Here is a 23,857-nt window from a genome sequence, read left to right as displayed (position 1 = left end):
AGACAAGCCCAGAGTTTCGAACCAGCGACCACAGCGCTCCAAGTCGACGCTCCATCCACCACGCCACCATTGGCCAGGCCTGCAGTTGACTTTTATTAAACCTTTATGTGTACTTATAGCCACCTGAAAAGCTGTTGAAAGTTTTTAGTTGTATTTATTTAATATTTTAAATTTTTTTCAGTAGAAAAAGTACCAAGTAGTTAGAAATGAATTGAGAAATAAGACACTGTGGATTGTGGGCAAATAATAAACAATCAAGTAACTCCTCATTATTGTTAGCCAAGAAGTGAGATGTACTTCTAGCTATTATATTTCAGAGTCAGAACCTAGGGGTAAACATGCTGGAGACTGGGTCATGAACAACTCCATTAGTCTATAACTTTTCTTTTTTATCTCAAAGGACCAGGAGTCCTTCAGTAGAGACTCTTGGTTGCCTATCCCAAATCTACTTCTTTTATTCTCTTCTAATAATATTTCAATTTTATTTATGTGTCTACCATGCAAAAAGGAAATATTGCATATTCTAAACAAAACAAATAAACCCAAAACAAGGTTAACTCATTATTCTTGACAGCAAGTGGTTTGGGGGAGAGCATATGACCGAGTAGTTCTAGTTCATGAGATTAGTGGTCAGCTTGTTGAGAATTTTCTGAGACAGATATCCTCAGCATTAAAACAGAAATAAAAGAAGAGATTACCCCATTTCTTCTTTTGGATGTTAGGTCTGTAGTAGATTTTTGCCACTTCTGTAGCCAACCTGTCCTATAAACCATGGCCTGACCAGTGTAAGGAAAAGCCAGCAAGCTGTAGATGGTAGAGCAAGAAGATTTAAATCCTCATGTCCTTGATGACATTGTTAAGCCAATAAAGAACTCTTGTAAGAAAAAAATGATTAATGTGAGTGTTGTCAGCTCCTTAACCAACCTCCTAAACCCAACCATGAATGACTTCTGACCAATTTCTGTGCAGAGAAATATGTGTCCAAAAAAGAACCACATCATTCCACTCTCTGGCAAGACACTGAAGATAAAATGTAGATTCATTTAAAGCCTTAGATTCAGAAGACAAATGGGGCTAGCTGAAGAATGTATTCCCCATGGGCAGGGCAGTCTGTTGGAACTGGAAGCATAAAAACAGGACCAAATTGAGCTCCTGGGTTTAGGAACTTGTGAGCAGAAAAGCTCAGCATCTGGAGAGCTGCTTTCATCAGTAGTTCAATAGTAGGAATCCAGGACTCACTACTGATAGTGTCAGAGCGATATTATAGGAAACTTGAGTAGCAAGAAAGAAGGTGAGGCCGTCTAGGGGACACATGAGAACACAAATGAGGCACCTTCTTGGGACTTCCTGTATGCCTCAGAAGGAATTTGAGGATGGGGTTGCTTGGTGCCCAGCCAGAAGACTATTATTTTGTTAACGTTATTATATCCCCAGATTATTATGACAAGGGAAAACAAGGGTTTTCTGTTATCAAGCTAACTGTCATGCTGATTTGGATAAGAACAGGAAGTGATGTGTGGAGAAAAATTCCTTAACAGTTACTATGTCACAATGACTTTGTAAAGTGGCATATTGGAGATTTGTTACTGTTGCTGTTTTAATTGAGTTCATTAGTGTTGCCTCCTCATGACACAATGAATGAATACATTCTACAGTAAGATTGGTTCTTCATTTGAGATCTTATAAAACTTAAGTTTTTGAAATATTGTTTCTGAAATATTTGTGTGCCTAAGGCTCACCTAGGGTTCTTGTTTAAATTGATGAATTTGGGGACCTGTAGATTCTCATTATAAAGGTCTGGGGTGGGGCCCAGAAATCTGCATTTAATAAGTTCTTTATGTGATTCCAATATAGGTGATCCATAGACCACATTCTAAGAAACTCTGCTGTAAGGATTCTGCATTAAAGAACAGATGTTATAAATAAAAATATGTAGCTTTCCTCTTTAAGAAGGCTTTGCATTTGAAATATTGTTCTAGTGTTAGGAATGAAGTTGATATTGAATAGTCCTCTTGGGATCCACAAATAGTCCATGAGTTTTGATTTAGCCACCCAAGAGCTATTGTATTGCTGTCATTTTTCTTCATAGAGGTTCCTAAAACCTTACAAAAGAAATTCTTTTGTTGTTGATGAGGGGAAATGAGAAATATGGAAGACAACACTCACTTCATATTTCCTCCCTCACTGCAAGTAGAAGCATAAAAGGAGGTTAAAAGTCCACAATCCTTAAGACCAAGAAGTATTGATTTGTGATTTTTCTGAGAGCAGAGATTGCTATTCATCTTTCATTCCCAGCACCCACCAGTGACATTGCTCTGCCCACTACCTTGCATGAAATAAGAACTTGCTAAATATCTGTCAAATGTTAGTGGATTTGGGGCACAGATCCTGAGTTTATAGTAATCCCAAGACAACAACAGATATATCCTAAATTCTTGGCTCCAAGAGGGAAGAGAAATATTTGGTGTGTGTTTGCCCACCACTGAGTGTAGTCATAGTAAGTACTTAAACAAATGTTTAAAAATAACTGAATGTATGCATGAATATATATAAACACTTTATTTTTTTATATTTCATCCATTTTTAAAAAAAATTTAGAAAATTAAATTTAACAGATGACATTGATCAATAGGAGTACATAGGTTTCCAGTAACCTTTTCTATAGCATTTGAACTGTTGATTATGTTATGTACCCATCACCCAAAGTCAACTCATTTTCCATCACCTTATATTTGCTCCTCTTTACTCCCTTTCCCTCACCCCCTGCTAACCACTTTTTTTCTATGTCCATTAGTCTCAGTTTTATACCCCATCTATGTGTAAAATCATACAGTTCTCAACTTTTTTAAATTTACTTATTTCACTCAGTATAATGTTCTCAAGATTCATCCATGTTGTTGTAAATGTCACTATGTCATCATTTCTTATGGCTGAGTAGTATTCCATTGTATATATGTGCCACATCTTCTTTATCCAATCCTGTGTCGAGGGACACTTTAGTTATTTTCATGTTTTGACCACTGTGAATAATGCTGCCATGAACATGGGGGTGCATGTGTCTTTACATACCAATGCTTTCAAGTTTTTGAGGTAGATACCCAGTAGAGGGATTGCTAGGTCATACGATAATTCTTAAATTTTTGAGAAACCACCATACTTTCTTTCATAATGGTTGTATTAATTTGCATTCCCACCAGCAGTGAATGAGGGTTCCTTTTTCTCCACCGCTTCTCCAACACTTATTACCTGTTCTGTTGATAATAGGCAATGTAACAGGTGTGAGGTGATATCTCATTGTAATTTTGATTTGCATTTCTCTAATAGCTAATGAGGATGAACATCTTTTCATATATCTGTTGGCCATTTGTATGTCTTGGGAGAAGTGTTCATTCAGGTCCTCTCTATTTTTTAATTGGATTGTTTGCTTGTTTGTTCTGAGCATTGTGAGTTCTTTATATTAACCCATTTGCAGAATTGTTGTTTGCAAATGTCTCCCATTTAGTTGGCTTCCTATTTGTTTTGTTGTCAGTTTCTTCTTGCTGTGCAGAAACTTTTAAGTTTGATATAGTCCCATTCATTTATTTTTGCCTTTACTTCCATTGCCTTTGGGACCAAATTCATAAAGTGTTTGCTACAACAAAGGTCCATGAGTTTAGTACCTATGTTTTCTTCTATGCAATATATTGTTTCAGATCTTATATTTAGGTCTTTGATCCATTTTGAATTAATTTTTGTGCAAAGGGACAAACTATAGCCAAGCTTTATTCTTTTGCATTTGGCTTTCCAATTTTCTCAGCGCCATTTATTGAAGAGGCTTTCTTTTCTCCATTGTGTGTTTTTGGTTCCCTTGTCAAAGACTAGTTGTCCATATATGTCTGTTTTTATTTCTGGGCTCTTGATTCTTTTCCATTGGTCTATATGTTTGTTTTTCTGCCATTACCATGCTGTTTTGATTATCATGGCTTATCTATAATTTGAAGTCAGGTAGTGTGATACTTCTGGCTTCATTCTTTTTCCTCAGGATTGCTTTCACTATTCCATACAAACTGGGTGATTTTTTTTGTTCTATGTCTTTAAAAAATGACATTGGAAATTTGATGGGGATTGCATTAAATTTATACATTGCTTTTGGTAATATGGTCATTTTAACTATGTTGATTCTTCCAATCCATAAACATGAAAGTATTTTTCCATTTCATTGTGTCTTTTTCAATTTCTTTCAAGAATGCTTTGTAGTTTTCAGTATATAGGTCCTTCTCATCCTTCGTTAAGTTTGTCCCTAAGTATTTTTTTTTTTTCATTTTTTCATTTTTCTGAAGCTGGAAACGGGGAGAGACAGTCAGACAGACTCCCGCATGCGCCCGACCGGGATCCACCCGGCACGCCCACCAGGGGCGACGCTCTGCCCACCAGGGGGCGATGCTCTGCCCATCCTGGGCGTCGCCATATTGCGACCAGAGCCACTCTAGCGCCTGAGGCAGAGGCCACAGAGCCATCCCCAGCGCCCGGGCCATCTCTGCTCCAATGGAGCCTTGGCTGTGGGAGGGGAAGAGAGAGACAGAGAGGAAAGCGCGGCGGAGGGGTGGAGAAGCAAATGGGCGCTTCTCCTGTGTGCCCTGGCCGGGAATCGAACCCGGGTCCTCCGCACGCTAGGCCGACGCTCTACCGCTGAGCCAACCGGCCAGGGCTCCCTAAGTATTTTTGTTGTTGTTGTCATAATTGTAAAAGGAGTTATATTTTTGAGTTTATTTTCCAAAGTTTGGTGAATAGGAAAGCAACAGACTTTTGTATATTGATTTGTATCCTGCAACTTTACTGTATTGGTTTATTGTTTCTAATAGTTTTTTGGTGGAGTCTTTGGGGTTTTCTAGATACAGAATCATGTAATCTGCAGTAAGTGATACCTTTACTTCTTTCCTGATATTGATGCGTTTTCTTTCTTTCTCTTGCCTGATTGTTCTGGCTAAAACTTTCAGAACTATGTTGAATAAAAATGGAGAGAGTGGGCAGCCTTATCTTGTTCCTGATTTTAGAGGAAAAGGCTTCATTTTTTTTACCATTTAGTATGACATTAGCTGATGGTTTCTTATATATGGCCTTTGTTATGATGAGGTACTTTCCTTCTATACCTATTTTATTGAGTGTTTTAAATATAAATGGATGTTGGATCTTATCATATGCCTTTTTGCATCTATTGATAGGATCATATAATTTTTGTTCTTTGTTCTGTTGATGGGTATATTACATTGATCAATTTATGTATGTTGAACCATCATTATGCTCCTGGAATGAATTGATTGTGATGCATTATTTTTTTAATGTGTGGTTGTATTTGATTTGCTAGTATTTTGTTTAGGATTTTGCATCTGTATTCATTAAATATATTGGCCTCAAAAAATATTAATATATATATATATTGGCCTCTAATTTTCTTATTTTGTGTTGTCTTTATGTTGGCCTCAAAAAATGCATTAGAAAGTATTGCTTCTTCTTCTAATTATGGAAGACTTTGAGAAGGATCAAAGGTACCAAATCTTTGAATGTTTGGTAGAATTCACCAATGTAGGTATCTGGCCCTGGGCTTTTATTTTTGGGGAGGTGTTTTGATAGCCATTTCTATTTCCTCCCTACTTATGGGTCTATTTAGGTTTTCCACTTCTTTGTGACTCAGTCTAGGAAGATTTTATAGTTCTAAGAATTTATCCATTTCTTGTAGGTTGTTGAATTTGGTGGCATATAATCTTTCATAGTATTCTAGTATGAACCTTTGTATATCTATGATGTATGTGGTAATTTTTCCTCTTTCATTTCAGATTTTGTTTATATGAGTCCTTTCTGTTTTTCTCTTAGTGAGCCTAGCCAGGAGTTTGACAATTGTATTGATCTTTTCCAAAAAACCAGCTCTTTGTTGTATTAATTTTTTTCTATACATTTTTTGTTCTCTATTTCATTTAGTTCTAATCTAATTTTTACTATTTCCTTTCTTTTGCTGACTTTGGGTTGCCTTTGTTTTTTTTTTTCTAGTTCTTTATGATGTGTTATTTGGGTGTTTATTTAGGATCTCTCATTTCTTGTTACCATATTTTTCACTACATAAGATGCAGTATTTTCCCCAAAAAAGTAGAGGGGAAAATTCCCATGTGTCTTATGGAGTGAAGAATACGGTATTTTATTAAATATTTTAGCACACCATTTGGTTCAGGATATTTTTTTCTCTTATTTTCCTCCTTAAAACCCTAGGTGTGTCCCATGGTCATGTGTGTCTTATGGAGCAAAAAATATGGTATATGACTGTGATAATATAAACTTCCCTCTTATTACTGCTTTTGCTGCATCACAGAAATTTTGATATGCCATGTTGTCATTTTGTTTGTATATATCTTTTGACTTCTGCTTTTATTTCTTCTTTGACCCAGCCATTTTTTAAAAGTATGTAGTTTAATTTTCATTTTGGTTGGTTTACTTCCTTTTTGAAGTTGCATTCTAATTTCAAAGTCTTATGATCAGAAAATATGTCTGGTATAATTTCAATTGTCCTGAATTTGTTGATGTTAGTTTTGTGACCCAACATATGGTTTATCCTTGAGAATATTCCATGCACACTGAAAAAGAATGTATAATCTGCTGGTCTGAGATGAAATGTACTGTAAATGTCTTTTAAGTCTATTTGGTTTAGTGTGTTGTTTAAGGCCAATATTTCTTTATTGATTTTCTTTTTGGATAGTCTATCTAAAGCCGTCAAGGGCATGTTGAGATCTCCAAGTATAATTGTGCTTTTGTCTGTTTCTATTTTTAGATTAGTTAGTAAATGTCATATATATTTTGGTGCTCCTTGGTTCAGTGCATGTATATAAAAAAGTGTTGTCTTCTTGAAACAATGTCACTTTTATCATTACAAAATGTCTACGTTTGTCACTGGTTACTATTGTTGTCTTGAAGTCAGCATTGTTAGATATGAGTATGGCTACACCTGCTTTCTTTGGGTATTGTTTGCTTGGAGAATCATTTTCTAACCTTTCAGTATGAGTCTACTTTTGCTTTGCAGCTTAGATGTGTCTCTTGAAGGCAATATATGGTTGGGTTTTGCTTTTTGATCCAATCTGCCTTCTGTGCCTCTTTATTGGTGAGTTCACTCTATTTACATTTAGGGTAATCATTCACACTTGAGGATTTCCCATAGCCATTTTATGTTTGGTTTCTGGTAGCTCTGTGTCTCGATTGGTTCTTCTCTTTTGTATTTCTGTCATTTGTTTTTGTTTGATGGTATTCCATACCTCTTTCCCCTGTTACTTCTTTTTTAAGCTGTGTATTTCAGCAGTGGCCTTTTTGTGGGTGGTTACCATTAGGTCATTACAAGAAAAATTGTTGTATGTACAAGAGTCTTTTGTCTTATGAGTACTTCTGCACTCAATCCTCCTTTGCTATTGCAAATATGTACCCTCTCCTCTTATGTTATTGTTGTTGCTGATTATTCTTGTTTTTATTGTGACCTTATTAAAGCTTTTACTTATAGTTTTGATATGTTTTGTTCTTTGCGTCTGGTCAAGTAGCCCCCTTGAGTATTTCCTACAGTGGGAGTTTTCTGGTGATAAATTCCCTCAGCTTCTGTATGTCTGTAAATATTTTTATTTATTTTTCATATCTGAAGAACAGCTTTGATGGATATAGTAATTTTTTGGCTGGTAATTCCTCTATTTCAGCACTTTAAATGTTTGTGTTCACTCTCTTCTGGAATGTAGAGTTTTTACTGAGAAGTCTGATTATAACTTAATGGGTCTTCCTTTGAAGGTTATATTCTTCTTTTCCTTAGCTGCTTTAAGGATTCTTTGTCATTGATTTTTGACAATTTTATTATGATATGCCTTAAAGAAGGTCTGTTTGGGCTGAGGTAACTAGGCATTGTTTGCTTCTTGGATTTGGGGCTCTAACTTTTTCCATAGGTTTGGGAAATTCTGTTCAATTATTTGTTTTAATGGGCTCTCCATTCCCTTCTTCTGCTCTTCTTCTGATCTACACTTCTTCTTTTGATATCATTCTTCTGCTTATTCTTATATTTCTCTTCCTGATGGAGTCAGACAAATCTTGTAGAGATTTATCTCTTTTTCTTATTTATTTCATGAGTCTCTCTCTTCTTCTCTCTGTAGCATCTCTAGTTTCCTGTTTTTGATGTCACTGATTCTCTCCTCTATCTGGCCTATTCTGTTACCTAAACTTGCTACCTCTGTTTTCAGTTCATGTATTCAGGTCTTCATCTTTGTTTGGTTCTTTTTTAAAGTTTCAATCTCCTTGGCAAAATACTCATTTTGTTCATTAATTTGTATTTTGAGCTCATTAAATCATCTATCATTGTTTTCTTACATCTTACTATTTTCAGAACTTCAATTTTGAATTCTCTATTATTTAAATCCAAGGTTTCCATATGGTTGAAATTTCTTTCTGAAGATTTTTCATTTTTTTTCTGAACTACATCTCATTCTTATGTAGCAATAGTATTCCATTTCTTTCTTTATGGTATTTGAGTGTAGTATTTTTAAGAACTCTGACAAAAATCAACTTAAGAATTCAAAATTAAAATTAAAAAGATAAAAAATTTAAAAATGACTGGTCTAGAAGCAACACCACAAATTATGAAAAGCAAAAACAAAAAAGTAATCAAAAACAAATAAAATTCCCACAATAAAATAAATAAAATTTATAGAGAAAAAAAGGAAAAAAATAAGTTTTGAGAGGTTACAGTTTTCTTACAGTAGGTATCACCATATTAAAAGTTTTAGCTCTGTGAAATTCCTGAGTTGACCTCTATTGAGATGTTACTTTTTCACTGATATAGGCAGGGCTGCAGTCACAGTGGTGGGTGGGACATATTGTGAGGGCTTTATAGCTCTACAGCTTTATGGATTTAGCAATAGTGATCTTAGGCTTCTGGGTGCATCTCAGACAAGGAAATCAGACCCAGAGCACCTCTGTTCTTTAGGGGAGACAGTGGCTCTGGAGAGTTAGTTGTGGGGTCTGTCTCCATCCATACTCCATACCAGGAGATGAAGGAGGGAAGGAGGTGTGATCTGGGAGGCTGAGAGACCACACTTTGGTCTTCTCTGTCTCTGTGCTGAGTGTGGATGGCCCGTGCTCTGCAGCCATATTGGTTTTGTATCTCCCATTCTGTCCCTCAATCTCTCCACTCTCTCAGCAGAAGAAGCCCAGTTACTCTGGGCTTCCCTCTTCATAATCTGGCAGAGAAAACCCACACAGTCTAAGCTTTCCTTCTCTCTCCCATACTCTAGCAAAGAAAAAAAAAATTCGTCACTCTGGGAGCCAATCATAAGTGCATTTTGTCTTCTACTCCCCTTTTCTTTCTTTCTTTTTTTTTTACTTTAATAATTTTTTTAATGGGGCAATATCAATAAATCAGGATACATATATTCAAAGATACCATGTCCAAGTTATCTTGTTGTTTAATTATGTTGCATACCCATCACCCAAAGTCAGATTGTCCTCTGTCACCTTCTATCTAGTTTTCTTTGTGCCCCTCCTCCTCCGCCTTTCCCTCTCCCTCTCCCCACCACATTCTTATCAATGTCTCTTAGTCTCACTTTTATGTCCCACCTATGTATGGAATAATGCAATTCCTGTTTTTTTCTGATTTACTTATTTCACTTCATATAATGTTATCAAGATCTCACCATTTTGCTGTAAATGATCCGATGTCATCATTTCTTATGGCTGAGTAGTATTCCATAGTATATATGAGCCACATCTTCTTTATCCAGTCATCTATTGAAGGGCTTTTTGGTTTTTTCCATGTCCTGGCCACTGTGAACAATGCTGCAATAAACATGGGACTGCATGTGTCTTTACGTATCAATGTTTCTGAGTTTTGGGGGTATATACCCAGTAGAGGGGTTGCTGGGTCATAAGGTAGTTCTATTTTCAGTTTTTTGAGGAACCACCATACTTTCTTCCATAATGGTTGTACTACTTTACATTCCCACCAACAGTGAATGAGGGTTCCTTTTTCTCCACAGCCTCTCCAACATTTGCTATTACCTGTCTTGCTTATAATAGCTAATCTAACAGGTGTGAGGTGGTATCTCATTGCAGTTTTGATTTGCATTTCTCTAATAACTAAAGAAGATGAGCATCTTTTCATATATCTGTTGGCCATTTGTATTTCTTCCTGAGAGAAGTGTCTGTTCATGTCCTCTTCCCATTTTTTTATTGGATTGTTTGTTTGTTTGTTGTTGAGTTTTATGAGTTCTTTGTATATTTTGAATATTAGGCCCTTATCTGAGCTGTTGTTTGAAAATATTTCCCATTTAGTTGGCTTTCTGTTTATTTTGTTATCAGTTTCTCTCGCTGAGCAAAAACTTCTTAGTCTGATGTAGTCCCATTCATTAATTTTTGCCATCACTTCTCTTGCCTTTGGAGTCAAATTCATAAAATGCTCTTTAAAACCCAGGTCCATGAGTTTAGTACCTATGTCTTCTTCTATGTACTTTATTGTTTCAGGTCTTATGTTTAGATATTTGATCCATTTTGAGTTAATTTTAGTACAGGGGGACAGACTGTAGTCGAGTTTCATTCTTTTGCATGTGGCTTTCCAGTTTTCCCAGCACCATTTATTGAAGAGGCTTTCTTTTCTCCATTGTGTGTTGTTGGCCCCTTTATCAAAAATTATTTGACTATATATATGTGGTTTTATTTCTGGATTTTCTATTCTGTTCCATTGGTCTGAGTGTCTATTTTTCTGCCAATACTATGCTGTTTTGATTGTCGTGGCCCTATAATATAGTTTGAAGTCAGGTATTATAATGCCCCCAGCTTCCTTCTTTTTCTTTAGAATTGCTTTGGCAATTCGGGGTTTTTTATAGTTCCATATAAATCTGATGATTTTTTGCTCTATTTCTTTAAAAAATGTCATTGGAATTTTGATGGGAATTGCATTAAATTTGTATATTGCTTTGGGTAATATGGCCATCTTGATTATATTTATTCTTCCTAACCAAGAACAAGGAATATTCTTCCGTCTCATTATATCTTTTTCGATTTCTCTGAACAATGGTTTATAGTTTTCATTATATAAGTCCTTTACATTCTTTGTTATGTTTATTCCTAAGTATTTTATTTTTTTTGTTGCAATCGTGAAGAGGATTATTCTTTTGAGTTTGTTCTCAAATGTTTCATTGTTGGCATATAGAAAAGCTATTGACTTCTGTATGTTAATTTTGTATCCTGCGACCTTACTGTATTGGCTTATTGTTTCTAGTAGTCTTTTTGTGGATTCTTTGGGGTTTTCGATGTATAGGATCATATCATCTGCAAAAAGTGATACCTTTACTTCTTCTTTTCCGGTATGGATGCCTTTTATTTCTTTGTCTTGTCTGATTGCTCTGGCTAGAACCTCTAGTACCACATTAAATAAGAGTAGAGAGAATGGGCCACCCTGTCTTGTTCTTAAAGAGGAAAGCCTTCAGTTTTGTGCCATTTAATATGATGTTAGCTGATGGTTTATCATATATGGCCTTTATCATGTTGAGATATTTTCCTTCTATACCCATTTTGTTGAGAGTCTTAAACATAAAATTGTGTTGTATTTTATTGACAGCCTTTTCTGCATCTATTGATAAGATCATGTGGTTTTTGTTCTTTGTTTTGTTGATATGGTGTATTATGTTAACTGTTTTACATATGTTGAACCATCCTTGAGATTCTGGGATGAATCCCACTTGATCATGATGTATTATTTTTTTAATATGTTGTTGTTTTAGATTTGCTAGTATTTTGTTTAGTATTTTAGCATCTGTATTCATTAGAGATATTGGTCTGTAGTTTTCTTTTTTTGTGCCATCCTTGCCTGGTTTTGGTATGAGGGTTATGTTGGCCTTATAAAATGTGTTTGGAAGTATTGCTTCTTCTTCAATTTTTTGGAAGACTTTGAGTAGAATAGGAACCAAGTCTTCTTTGAATGTTTGATAAAATTCACTGGTATTCTACTCCCCTTTTCAATGCTTTTCACTATTAGTTGATTGTATGCATTGATTTTCAGACAGCCTGTGAGCCCAGCTAGATTCCTTCACTGCATTATAATTGTTCAATTTGTTGAAATTTCAAAGGGAGAGATCAGGAGTATCTCTCATGCTGCCATTACTCTGACATCTATACACTTTATAATCACCTTTTGCGTGACATCAGTTTTCCAAACTAGTTCTTTAATAACAGAACCTCCCCTTTAAAGAAAAATCCATGCAGAACCCCTTCAGATAAGACAGATAAAGTCAAAGTTGAGAGACTAGAAGTGGAAGATTCAGCAATAAATAGTTCCTGAACTGATTTCTCTTAAACTAGTTTAAAAATATTATTTTATACAATTGTAACAATGTTTTGTGCAGCTTTCTAAACTTCAAAATTTAATACTTTATCAGTTATTTAAAACTAACTTCTATGCGCCCCATCTTTCTAACAAGAAACAGGAAATATTTTTTTGACAGGTGAGTTATCTTTAAATATTCTAGCTAAAGGATTTACAAACCCTGCACCTTCTTCCTTTATAAAGCCTAAAATAAATCCTTCTACATATAGTTAAGAAACATAGTTATTGTAAATACTTCTTTTTAATTCAATTTACAGATTGCTTCTATCATAAATTCTCCTTATTTATAGTGCCCTATGGTAGTTATAATTTTTCCTATCTCTACACACTTTCCCACCAGCTTTCTTCTAGTTTCTATGGTGAGCTAGTGAAAATAAAAGTCACAATGAACCTGATTCTGACCTCACTCACTAGGTCACCACCACCACCATCATAATTTTCACTTTCAGAAAATCACAACAACCAGGCTGGTCGACTAAAGCAGTGGTTCCCAACCCCCAGGCCACGGACTGGTATCGGTCCGTGGGCCATTTGGTACTGGTCCGCAAAGAAAGAATAAATAACTTACATATTTCCATTTTATTTATATTTAAGTCTGAACGATGTTTTATTTTTTAAAAATGACCAGATTCCCTCTGTTACATCTGTCTAATACTCACTCTTGATGCTTGTCTTGGTCACGTGATACATTTATCCATCCCACCCTAAAGGCTGCTCCGTGAAAATTTTTTCTGACATTAAACTGGTCTGTGGCCCAAAAAAGGTTGGGGACCACTGGACTAAAGTACTCATCTACCATATTACAGTTATTGGCTCAGGTGTGAGCATGAGACTTGAGATTGACAGATGGATACCAGGAGGGAAAGGTCTTATTTCCATTCTGCTTCTTTACTATAAATGTGGAAGTTTGGGGATGCTGGTGACCATGTTGTTCACCAAATGGGAGGCAGCTAAGCAAGCTAGGGAATGATGTGAAGATACTTGAACCTCTGGATCTGGCTGTATCACACACTCATCCACCTTTACTTAATAATTGTGTGTGTGAATATTCCCTATTCTCTTAAAATAGACTTAACTGATTTCTGTCACTTAATAAAACAAAACACCAATAGTATTCAGAAGAATAAGAGGAATTTATAAATTTATAGACCCTTGAAGAGTATTCACCACATCAAATCAAATTTGCTTTTATTTTATTTTATTTTTTTGTATTTTTCTGAAGCTGGAAACGGGGAGAGACAGTCAGACAGACTCCCGCATGCGCCCGACCGGGATCCACCCGGCACGCCCACCAGGGGTGACACTCTGCCCACCAGGGGGCGATGCTCTGCCCCTCTGGGGCGTTGCTCTGCCGTGACCAGAGCCACTCTAGTGCCTGGGGCAGAGGCCAAGGAGCCATCCTCAGCGCCCAGACCATATTTGCTCCAATGGAGCCCTGGCTGCGGGAGGGGAAGAGAGAGACAGAGAGGAAGGAGGGGGTGGGGGTGGAGAAGCAAATGGGTGCTTCTCCTATGTGCCCTGGCCAGAATTGAACCCGGGTCCCCTGCACACCAGGCTGATGCTCTACCACTGAGCCAACTGGCCAGGGCCCAAATTTGCTTTTAATTTTTCTTGTTTCTTTGTAATTTCCAAAGAGCCATGTAAACTAGATGTGAGATTATACTATAGTATACTGAAACTTTGCAGTTAATAAAACTTTTTTCAAATAGTCATATAGTTACTTATGAAGCAATAAGGATTCTAATATTTTATTTTATTTTGACAAGCATCACTGAATATTTTATGTTACAGGTACTGTTCAAGGTGAGAAAGTAGAAAGAAAATATGAGTGTTTCTATTTATTTAAAAAATTTTCTGTGCTTCTTTTGCATTTTAAACATAAATTGTACATTAACTTTTAAATTATTTTCAAATTAATAATAATAATTAACATTTAGTTAGGACTTAAAATATGCTTGATACATGCCAGGTTATGTGCTTACTCACATCAGCTTAATCATTACAGTAACCAAATAAGGCTGGTACAGCCAGCCACAAAGATGGCCTCTAGTGATACTTGACTGCTGGTCTTCATACTCATGCATTCCCCAGCCACACTGTATAAGGCTGACATATGAAACCAACAGGATATTGTGGAGAAGATTATGTGTGACTTCTGAGGCTAAGTCATAGAATACGCTATAGATTCTACCTTACTCTCTCTTGGATGACTCATTCTGGTGAATGCTAGTTGTACAAACAATTACACAGCCTTACAGAGAAGTCTACATGGAGGAAAGCTGAGACTTTCTGCTAACATCCAGTATCAACTTATTAATGCAAATGAGCAAATCCTCTAGACCCATCTAGCCTTTAGAAGACTGAAGCTGCACCCAACGTCTTGACTGCAACCTAATGAGGTAAGCTGACCCAGAACCATCTAGCTAAGCTGCTCCCAAATTCCTGATCCATGGAAACTGTGAGATAATAAATGTTTGTGGGTTTTCTTTTTAACCCATTAAGTTTTGGAGGGATTTGTTATGCAGCAAGAGGGGAAAAACACACTTGAGTTCTCTTGTTATTCTCATATTGTAAGAGAAAAAATAAGTCTTAGGGAGGCTATGAGCTCAAGATCACAAATAAAATAAGTGAAAGCACTGAATTAAAGCAGAAGCCTATTAGATTTCAAAGTCTTGTGCCTCCTACTATACAGGCATATTCTGAAAAGGGAAAATAAAAGTCACTCTTCAATGGTTCCACACAGTCACCCCTTTATGTATTGTCTTTTTTCCACTAACCTTGGGCAAGTAAAAGAAAAACAATACGATACGGTCAATTTTATAGTATAAAAATGTTGAATATTAGCAATTTCATATGTTGCAATCTTACAGAAAATATACTCATCACAAATGCCTTCTTTTTCTGTGATATCATATAGAAGTTTTGGCATCTTTAATAGTTTTTACAGGGTTTTGAGGTAGGAGCAAAGTATCTCTCATATAGCAATACTCAGCAAACTTTAATTAACTTTCCATATATAAATAATTATGAAAAAATTTAAAAAGAGGGTGGAAAAAATGGCTCACAATTAACAGATGAGCAAGAAAAAGCAAGTCTGTGTGTACTTCAGCAAAAGCAGCAATGCTGAAGCGTACTGTTGTCTTGTCTATCACCCTTGTCCTCTGCTACCCTCTCTGTCATTGCACCTCCCAGATCTTTACCTTTACAAGTGCTACAAACAAACTGGGCACCCAGCTGCCATTTTCATAGTCACCACCTTTCTCTATTCCAGCCACATCATACACCCACATCTCAGCTGTCCTCTGTATGCACAATGCCTGCCACAGAAAATCAGCACTCTGCACTGAAATGAGGATGCGTGTCTGTGTGCATGTGTGTGCCATCGTGCACTGTCTGGGACCCAACACTCTCCATCCAGTTGCATTTTCAGCTGCTACAGTAAATTCTGCCACAACAGCCCACATCCTTTTCCTTACTAATCCCAGCACAACCCCTGTATGATTATTGTTATGTTTTTCTTATTGCCAGAATGTTGAAAGCAGAACATTGCCAGCTAAAGCAGAACCATGTGAAGTACGCAAAACATGAAGCCGAAATCACAGTGAACCAGCAGAACATAAACAAATAGAAAAAGGCACTGGGACACCACTGCTCATGTGGAAAAGCCCCAGGGAGACACAAAGTGCCCTGAGAGCAAGACTATATGGTGCTTTCAGAAAGCAAATTATTTCATAGAATACAATGGTTGAAAATAATCGTTTCTTAGCACCACTGTTCTAAAATAAAAGTGGATCATAAAAAAGGAAATAACACTGAATCGAGTATTCTAGAAGTGTGGATTTGGGCATTAGCTTTGCCAATAGCTAGCTATATAAGCTTGGCAGATTTTTCTATTTATCTGAGTCTTATTTTTTCTTCTATAAAAGATAATGGTTTGATTATAAGACTCCTCAACATACTTTGGCTTTAACATTTCTTGCTATTAATCGAGAAGGGAACCACAATTTGATGAAAGTCGAATAAAATGGGCTCAGAAAGGAAAAGTTAAAATAATTAATTATAGAAATTATGAAAAGTGAGCAAACAATGGTCTTTATTGTGATAGATTGATTTTTTTTTCAAAGATGAAGATCTGCTGGACTTCCTCTTCTCTTTAGTCAGCATGAGAGCAAATGTGCTTTCTTTGCTGAGGTGAGTTTTAGCAAAGACCTCCTTGACTGCACTGCATGCCAGGGTGGCAATGGGAAAAAATGCACATCTCCTCTTAAAACAATTTTCAAAGAGTAGATGTAATTATGTCTTCAAATGGTCTATTCCAGGCAGAAAAACAAATGTGCAGGTGGCTTATCATTGATCTTTTGATTTTAGAGTTGTAGAGGAAAGAGATTAAAATTCCTACTTTTTTTTCCTTATTTCCTTCTTTCGCCAGTATCCTTCTCCCCCACTGATGCTCACAGTGCTTGAGGGAAGAAGACAGATGTTAAAAGAAAATGGCTAACCAACATGGTAAGTGCCAGAGCCAGTGGTTTGAGGTAAATGTTTAACAACTGGCTCTGGGGAGAGGTAGGTGTCATGACTTGCATTACTTGCCAATTTTTATGGTGTAAATACTCCCACTGTGGCTGATTTCAAGCCACCAATATGGCATAAACTGACTGCAAAATTTTTGAACACTTAGAAACAAGCTCTCATGAGGCAGTATAAGCCAGCTCTAGAATATTACTAATAGATATATAAGCAACACATTTTCTACGTGACTGTTAGCAAGCAAAGTGATTTAGAATCTGACTACTAATTCTGTGAGGAGGAGGTAAGTTGTGGGTGCTGGAAGAGCAAGCAGCAGAGGAAGGCATGAGACTATGGTGAATTAGGGACATGGGTAGTTTGCTAGGGAATGCTGTGCTTGTGGTGGAAAATTAGACTAGGAAAGCAGAATGGAGAAAGACTGAAGGGTCAGGTAGGTCGTAAGAAGAAGTTAGGGTTTTATCTGGAGAACAGAAGGGAATCTGGGACACATCAAGGTGGTGATTCATTGCAGGGAAATGATAGAAAATGATTTATTTTAAGAAAATAACTAAGCTGCAATGTGAATTATGGACATTGTCTAAGTCCACCTTGAGCTATTTTTAACAAAAAATGAAAAAATTGTTATAACAGTTACAAATTCATAGCAATGCATGTGGGTCATTGAAACTCAGAAGCCACTTGGGTTTTCAAGGACTGTACCAAGCACTGAACAGCTGCCAGGAGGCCAAAGCATGTTCTCTTTCTGTCTCAAGTTTGCTTTGCTTTGTACATCTTTACTTCCTTCTCTTTTTCAGCAGAACATTTTTCTCTGCAACTTCACTTATATGGTTTCAAGAAAACAACTGTCCCAAATTGATTGATTTCATTAAAACAATTGTTTTTGTTTGTTTGTTTACCTTGCTCTGATAAGGTAATTACTTCTTATGCAATCACCTGTGCCCCAGAAGGGGCATGGAAAAGAAGGCTGAATATGAGCCGAGCTTTAGGAAGACAAAAGAGTGGTTGTGTGAGGGAGCAGTTCTCACAAAAAGAGGTCACTACAAGCTAGGTAGATGTTATCAAAGTATCTACTAGAGATTGGAAGAGAGAATAATATGAAAGATCTATGTTTGAATCCAGGCTCTTTAACACATTTTCTCTGTGACTGTTAGCAAGTTAGGTTGCTTATTCAAGGCACAATTTTCTCACAAAGAACATGAAGATAATAATAGTACCAATAGTACTGGGTTCCTGTGAGGACTAACTGAGCTAACCCTCATGGAAGAACTTAGCACAGTACCTGGTATGCACTAAGTCCAAATTAAATATTATCATTATGAATGTATTGTTATTAATTTCAAGTTAATAATATAGAAAATAACTAATTTCAAAAATATAAAAGAAAATAAAGAATAACATTTAAATAAGCAAAAGCACCTTCATCCCCAATATCCAGAATGTTAACACTAACATTTTAGTAGGGAATCTTCAAATGAAAGAGACATTTTCACATTTCTGAGTAGGATGAAAAAGCTTTTGCAACCATTAGAATGTAGTCAGTAAAGGGGTGGAAAAATTCAAATGTTACAAGCTTACTACAGTGGTCCCCAATCCCTGGGCCATGGACCGGTTCCAGTCTGTGGGCCATTTGGTACTGGTCTGCAGAGAAAGAATAAATAACTTACATTATTTTCGTTTTATGTATATTTAAGTCTGAACGATGTTTTATTTTTTAAAAATGACCAGATTCCCTCTGTTACATCCATCTAAGACTCACTCTTGACGTTTGTCTCGGTCACATGATACATTTATCCATCCCACCCTAAAGGCTGGTCTGTGAATATATTTTCTGACATTAAACCAGTCTGTGGCCCAAAAAAGGTTGGGGACCACTGGATTACTACACTGATATATCCAAACAGATAAGCTATATTGGTCCTACTTTTCTCCATGATACAATTCTAACAAGATCTAAGTTTTCAGATCAAAGTAATAAGCAGCAGCAATTTGGGAAAATATACTTGGGAGGAAACCTTTCAACTGTTCAATCACTAATTACATAGTCATACTTTAATGCTATCGGGAGTGATAATGAACAGCCTTAGTGGGAGGGAAGGTCTCCAAAGTATTAGAAAAAATAACCCAAAAGGTGAGGTCCTAGAGTCATTTAGTGTAGGGATAAAGGTATAACAGACACCACCATAGGGTAAACCGGGCTGAGATCATCCGTGCAGTGATTGATGACAATGATCTAAAATCATCAAGGACATCTTCATAATACTCTGTAGTTGACAGTGATGGCGCATTCCTAGAATTCTAAAAGTCAATATAATTAAATCAGGACATATTAGAAGAGTTTCTTCACATGTAATGGGAAATAATTTTCATGCAGTGTCAACTCAAATAGATTGGCAGAAGGTGTGGAGAGTATGGTGAGGCTTCCTTAGTACCCTTAGAAATGAGACCTGATGCATTTTCAATAATGTATACCTTGGCCATCAGAGCTGGCAGGGGCTGCCTCTATGTGTTCCTCTATCCTGGCCTGAGCATAGCTCAGAGTTATTAACATAGATAAAAAAAACTGTCAAGAGAGATAGGAATTATTGGCATAGAACCTAGTTGGGGATAGGCCAACTTTACCAGTATTTGGATAACATTAAAAAAGAATCCTAGCTTGGCTGGTGGTGGCACAGTGGATAGAGCATCAACCCAGAGTGCTGACATCTCTATTTCAAAACCTGAGGTCACTGGCTCAAGCCTGAGGTGGCTGGTTTGGTCCCAGTCAAGGCATGTATGAGAAGCAATCAGTGCAGGCACAAATAAGGTGGAGCAATGAGCTGATGCTTTTCTCTCTCACTCTCTTTCTCTCTGTCTCTCCCTTTAACCTTTCCTCTCTCTCTCTCAAAAAAACAATGCAAAATCTGAGAGATGAAATTAATTTCTTAGATAGATGTTTTGTAATTAGGGTGATTTTTTGTTGTTGTTGTTGTTTTTTTGTTTTTTTCTCATTTTTCCGAAGCTGGAAACGGGGAGGCAGTCAGACAGATTCCCTCATGCGTCCGACTGGGATCCACCCAGCATGCCCACCAGGGGGCGATGCTTTGCCCCTCTGGGGTGTCGCTCTGTTGCATCCAAAGCCATTCTAGCACCTGAGGCAGAGGCCACAGAGCCATCCCCAGTGCCCAGGCCATCTTTGCTCCAATGGAACCTCGCTGCGGGAGGGGAAGAGAGAGACAGAGAGGAAGGAGAGGGGGAGGGGTGGAGAAGCAAATGGGCGCCTCTCCTGTGTGCCCTGGCTGGGAATGGAACCTGGGACTCCTGCACACCAGGCCGACGCTTTACCGCTGAGCCAACCGGCCAGGGCGTAATTAGGGTGATTTTGAAGGTTCAGAGTTTAAGCTAAAATGATCCCTGCCCCCTGCCAGTTATTCCTGCATACAAGAAATTTCTCAATTTCAAGACATCTCAGAGACCTTAATGGAAGAGGAATAGCATGAAATTCTGATCACTAAAATGTAATATCAGATATAAATAGTTAAGAAATATAGGTTTATAATACTGTCTCTTGTGAGCTTGATTAATGTAAATCAGCCATGTGACTTACCACTGGCCCAAGTCTTTAGCTTATGTCTATTACAAGGAAAGAATCATCACAATATACAGGACCTTCAATAAATAATGGCTCAACTTAGACCTGATTTTATCCATATAAAATTTTGTCTTTTCCTATCATAAGTAAAGACCTCCACCACTCTGCCTCCCCCACTACACACACATACACAACAGAGTAAGGACCAATATTTATATTTATTATAATTATGGTTGTGGAGAGTAAAGTAATTATCATCATAGTTTACACAGCTTGTTATGTGAAGACTTTATATTAAAAAGTAAATAGATGACCTCGTATGCCCTACAGTAACTCTTGGAAATGAGAATTATTATCTCCACTTTCCAGGTGAGAGATACAAGTCTTCAAGAAATTGTCTTGCACAAAGTCACACAACTAATAAGTACTGGAGTCAGAATTTGAACAATGGTGGTCCAGTTCTAAAGCCCTCTTGTGGCTGACCCAACAGGGAAATAGCAAGTCTGATTCATGCAGCCCTCAACTAGAACCTGACCTTAGACTTTTATTCAGAAAGCAGTTGGGGTTAAGTTGGGGATCAATGTACAAAGAAAATTTCATTTCTCACCTGCAAGAATAAATAGCAAACTGTATTGCGGTGACCACACTTGTAAGTTGCCTCAGTGCAGCTTGGCCTCTATACTGATGACTTTCAAATACCTTTGACTGTGAGTCACAATAAGAAATATATTTTACATTGTAGCTAAGGTGACACACAGATAAGCATGTATATATTATACATGCAAACACCTAACAAACAAAACTCACAGAAGAGTACTTATTCGTGTTATATGAATATAACATGAATTATATTGTTCTATTTCACTCTATTCCATTCTATTTCATTACTGGTTGCGATTCACCAAATGAATTTCCTGGCTGCAATTTTGAATAATGCTGCTCTATACAATTCCTCCAATGGTATATCTCCCACCCCATCCCCCCTGGTTTTCATTCTGGCTTACTGCAAAGTGGTCATTGTATTCTGTGAGAGACACACGTATTTTAGAAATACTTTTATTGAAAATATTTTAATAAAATTTTGTCACTTTCTATGAAAGAGGAGCATTACTTATTTGACTATAATAAATACATTATTCCCTATGATACCAGATAAGTAAAAATGTTTAGTATAAATATTTTGGTTTAAATGATAGTATTTACCATGTCTGTTGAATATACACACACACATACATATATGTATGTGTAATTAAGTTTCCAACTGTCTATATCCTCTGAAAGTACTTGACTAGACTTTCACCAAGTTGGAAAAGTAAACTTGGGATTGTGTAGCCTAAAATATAGGCTATGCGGTTCAGATAAAATTTAATGTGAAGGGCCCTGGGAGATATGTTAAATAGTTATCCTTCAAACTAAAACTGTTCCTTGGTACAGAGCGTCCCTATTGGCATGCCACTGAGCACGGGTTTGATTATACAGCCCAAGATGAAAATGAAAATCTAAGGAATAAATAATTTAATAACAGGGTTTGGTCTCTACTTAAAGCTGCTTCTCACATTGGCCCCTTTAAGTAAGGAAACTAAGAGAAACACAATAGGAATTTATTGATTGATCTGAACAATAAAGACCCTGTCTAATATTGACTAGGTCATATTGGAGGCTTGGAGATTTGCTCCTCCTTTATTCCTAAAGGAGAATTAAAAACCGAGAGACTAAAGTCTGTGACATCCAAGTTTAGCCTCATGGAGGAGCCCAGAAGCCCTGCTTCACAGATAGGGCCACCAGACTTTAAGAAAATAGTGCCTACTGGGTAATTTTTATATTGTTTGTATTTCAGAAATTTAAATTCCCTTCTTTTCCCTAAATATTCTTTTATAGCCATAAAGTCATCATAATTAATTTTTGTGGGTTTTTAAAATTTGTTATTTGTATTTTGAATATCAAGTAAAGGGGCTGAGCTTTACGTTTGGGCTGATAAAGTGAGTCCTGGAGACAGGACATTTGGGATGAGACAAAGATGTTTAACTGAACTATGTCAGCAGAAGCAGGACTTGGTGCTGTAGCTGGCCATGAAGGGCAGAGCCTGCCGGGAATTCACATGAACATTTACTGGTGGCACTGGGCCTTCCATAGGATGCAGAGTCAGGTTTTGAATGGATCTTATTTAGAGCTTAAGGAGCAATGACCTCAACTAATATTGAGTATTTATTAAAAAAAAACAACAACAACCTACATGTGGTTTTTAAACTTATGCTTAAATCTAAAGTATATATATATATATATATATATATATATATATATATATATCACTTCACCTCAAAAAATTGGGTGTGTATCAAGTAAGAAGACAATGGTTTGGTAACAGACTGGAAACAGTCTTGAGAATCTAGGCTCTTATACATGACCTAGTAAATGGACCTTCCATAAACTGCTTAGATGCAAGTGACTGACTCTTAATCCAAGACCCTATAAAGTTCATATTTTTATATTTAGTTTAGGAATTTCTAATTGTAAGGTTCTTTCAGTTAAAAGAGAAAAAAATAAAGAATTGGAGAAATTCCTTCTTTAAAGAATTTCTACAGACCACGTTTTTTTTTTTCTTTGTGCTGAAAACCTGATTGAAACAATATATACGAGTAGTTCACATTTTTTAGTTCCCTCTCACTTCCTGTTTCCGTCACACTCCTTCATGTTTTAGCCATACTGGAAACATGTGCCATGATATAAGAGAAAAGGTCTTTTCATTTTCTAATAGTTATGTTTTGGCAACACTCCTCCCTATAGGTCACATCCTTTCTGTGAAAGTTTGCCTAATAACTAAGAGAAACACAGAAGGGCAGGAGAGCAAAAAAGATAAGAATTAATGTAGTTGCTTCCACCATTAAGGAGATTTGCCTTCATATATTGTTTCAGTAAGTTCATTTAATCCTCATATATTATTATTCCCATTTTATTTTTTTAAAAAAACTTTAAAAAATAAGTCACTTGACCAAGATCACATAAAAATGATAAGTGAGGTCCACTTATAACCACAGCAGAGGTTTCCAAAATATGCTCAGTTGTTTTAAGTATGACCCAAATCGACTAAAAGTTGCTTGATCATATATATAAGCTTGGTAAATACTGGAATGAACAACATTAAGAAGGTTTCTTTAGTATGAGGCTTTTCTAAGTTATTAATATGCTGAGGATGCTTGTTATTTACCAAGAAAGTAATACAGTAAAGAAACTTTTATTACTTTTTTAAAAAGTGTAACTCCTAGAATTAGAGTTCAGTGAATTATTCACTTTGGGAAATAAATACTACACCAAACTATGTTATCTTCAAAAAGAAAGGATTCAATCAATCTAGAACCAGTACAAAGACATGATCACAGTCTGCTAGAATATGTTTT

The sequence above is a fragment of the Saccopteryx bilineata genome, chromosome 2 (genome assembly GCF_036850765.1).
Source record: "Saccopteryx bilineata isolate mSacBil1 chromosome 2, mSacBil1_pri_phased_curated, whole genome shotgun sequence".
NCBI classification, from domain to species: Eukaryota; Metazoa; Chordata; class Mammalia; order Chiroptera; family Emballonuridae; genus Saccopteryx; species Saccopteryx bilineata.
The sequence above is the reverse complement of the archived record's forward strand: the minus strand, read 5'-3'. Positions refer to the sequence as shown.